The sequence below is a fragment of the Pipistrellus kuhlii genome, unplaced genomic scaffold (genome assembly GCF_014108245.1).
Source record: "Pipistrellus kuhlii isolate mPipKuh1 unplaced genomic scaffold, mPipKuh1.p scaffold_m20_p_3, whole genome shotgun sequence".
Classification (NCBI taxonomy): domain Eukaryota; kingdom Metazoa; phylum Chordata; class Mammalia; order Chiroptera; family Vespertilionidae; genus Pipistrellus; species Pipistrellus kuhlii.
Genome location: NW_023425529.1, coordinates 96,365,160 through 96,367,736, shown reverse-complemented (window position 1 = coordinate 96,367,736; position 2,577 = coordinate 96,365,160). Strand labels below are relative to the sequence as shown.

At 43.7% G+C, this 2,577-nt stretch overlaps 1 pseudogene; it reads left to right on the top strand.

Annotated features, from left to right (window-relative positions):
- Positions 1-299: 299 nt before the first annotated feature.
- LOC123653084 lies at positions 300-2,364 on the top strand (annotated as a pseudogene).
- The last annotated feature ends 213 nt before the right edge of the window (positions 2,365-2,577 follow it).

Below are 2,577 nucleotides of genomic sequence, written 5' to 3'. Positions count from 1 at the left end.
GGGACACAGCCAATAGATTCATAGAAATGCACGTCTACCTAAAGAAACAAAAAGCCCTAACCAGTGTGGCTCAGTTGGTTGAACATCATCCCATGTACCAAGAGGATGCTGGTTCAATTCCTGGTCAGGGCACATACCTGGGTTGTGGGTTTGATTCCTAGTAGGGGGCATACAGGAGGCAGTCAACTGGTGTTTTTCCTTCTCCATTCATCTATCTCCAATCAATAATAAAAAAAAAAAGATCTTTAAAAAAATAAAGAAAAGAAAGAGAAAGAGACAGACTGACATTCAACCTGCAATGCTGAGGAAGCAGAGTCCAGCTTTGCCTGGACGTGGTCTGGACTCTCACACAGTTCTGAAGTGCATGGATCCCAGGCTGAAATGGAGAAAGAGGATGAGATGCTGAACCAGCTCGACACCAGATGGCAGGGAATACTGAGAAGTCAATGTGCATCTTGGACATGTCTCCATCTCCTGAAAGCAGTGGAGTGCACACCTCTTAGAACCATGGCTCACCAGGCATTCAACACATACTTCAGGGTCCACAGTTGGAGAGGATCCCTTAGGTTTCTGCTCAGGAGCCCAGGCAGAATACAAATGAAATGGGGCCACAGTTTAGTGTGTTACTGCATTGAGCATAGTGTGAACTATTGATCCCTAGTAACTCTCCCTCCTTACCAAATGATCTATTGTCAGAGAATGTCTCTGGCTCAAACAGGAATGATGATTTTCAAGGGGTTCCAAATGATGTCCTTTGAAGAACCCAATATTCCAGGGGTGGCCATGACCGTCAATGAGAATGTAAGCATGCCTCCCATAGGCCACCAGTCCCAGTGTTCCACATCAGGACACCAACAATGCATTATTCTGGTCATTATTCTAATAGAAACCCTTTAACACCTAAAATGTTATTTCTCCCAACCATGCCTTCTGCTAGGGGCCAGACTGGGCTCTCCTCTTTGGCTCAGATGTTGCCATGTAGAGATCCCCACAACTGTGGAATACCCTCAAATGGGTCCTCATCATTGCTGACTTTAAAATCCCTGAACTCTTGTTATCCAGCCAGCCTCCTAGGAAGACCCCTTCCTACCTGCGCATCCCATACCTTCTCCACAAAGAGCAGAGCAGAATTGTAGGACCTAGAAAGGCTCACAGGAGCAGATCTCAGTTCCAAGACCTTACTGCTGCCAGTATGAGAATTGTGGGAAAGCTTACACCAAGCATTCTACCTCCTGAGTCACCAATGCAAACTCACAGGTGAGAGGCCCTATAAATGTGAGTGGGAAGGTTGTATGTGGTCTTTCTTCCATTCTGATGAGCTTGGACAACATATGTGGATACACACCAGATACAGGCCACATAGATGTGATCAATGCAGATGATTCATGAGATCTTACCATCTCAGGTGACACCCAAGGACTCATCTGCAGGGGCCAGGATCCCCCAATCCACAGGCCAATGATGAAAAGATGGCTGCTATTCCTGTTCCTGCTCTTTAGTCAGTCTCCTCTTCCTCTTATTTTTGGTTTCTCTACCCGGATCCTGCTTGACTCTGACCAGCTAGTCTCTTTAGTAGGTATAAGCTTATTTGCAGACTGAGAAAGATTATGAGACAGTGATGAATGAAGCCCATATTATCTGGACCCTATCAGGAACTCTTCAAAAAATGGATGTCATTACCTCTTTGAGGCCACTTACTGTTGCTGATTTTAGCTACATGGAAAGATGAAGCAAAGTAGAAATTGGGAGCTTTATTAAAAAGCTCTTTATGTCACTCCCCAATTTGAAACTCTTCAGTGACTCTCCTTGCCTGCTACAAAAAAAAAAAAATAAAAAAAAAATAAAAAAAAATTCAAGATCCTTATCTTGGGCTTCCAAAGTTTCCAGATCCAGGCTATGTTCAAATCCTGAACATACCACATGGCCATGAGACCTTGGCAAAGGTTTTCCAGTAAGTGAAAAAAAAAAATACTATTAGACTATTTGGGACACATCTTATGTATTGAATCAGATTTTGATAAGAACTCACCAGCCACATGCCCAGAGTTTGTCTCCTCCCACCACTTTCAGACTTGGATGGAATGGCCCACTGCAGGACATGGGATCTGGCATTTCGAGTAGCCACAAGCAACACAGAAGCATGGGGAGTTAATTCTCTTGAGCAGCATTTGACTAATGAGAGTTGGGAGAGACCATGGCAGATAAATTCCTCCTTATTTCCTTTCTTCCCTGAATTGCTGCAAGACACTGTTTCTCCACACAATACAGCCAATGTATTATTTGTCCCAAGTAGCCAGTGAACACACCTGCTGTGCTTCAAGATTTGTCATGAAGCAGGATCCCACCTGATATTACCTTGCATTAACTCCCATTCTCCCTGCCTTGCTTTTTATTTTTTACCCTTTCAGTGCCTTAGATTTATACCATCCAAATAAAATATTGGTACTTCATTCTTGTTTTTGATTCTGTTTTCTAGGTGACTTGGGGATGGAGGACATTAGAATGGGGTAGAGAAGGACAAACCCGCTGTAACTTAACCTCCTCCTTACAGAGCTAAGGTACCAGATACCTTGTATT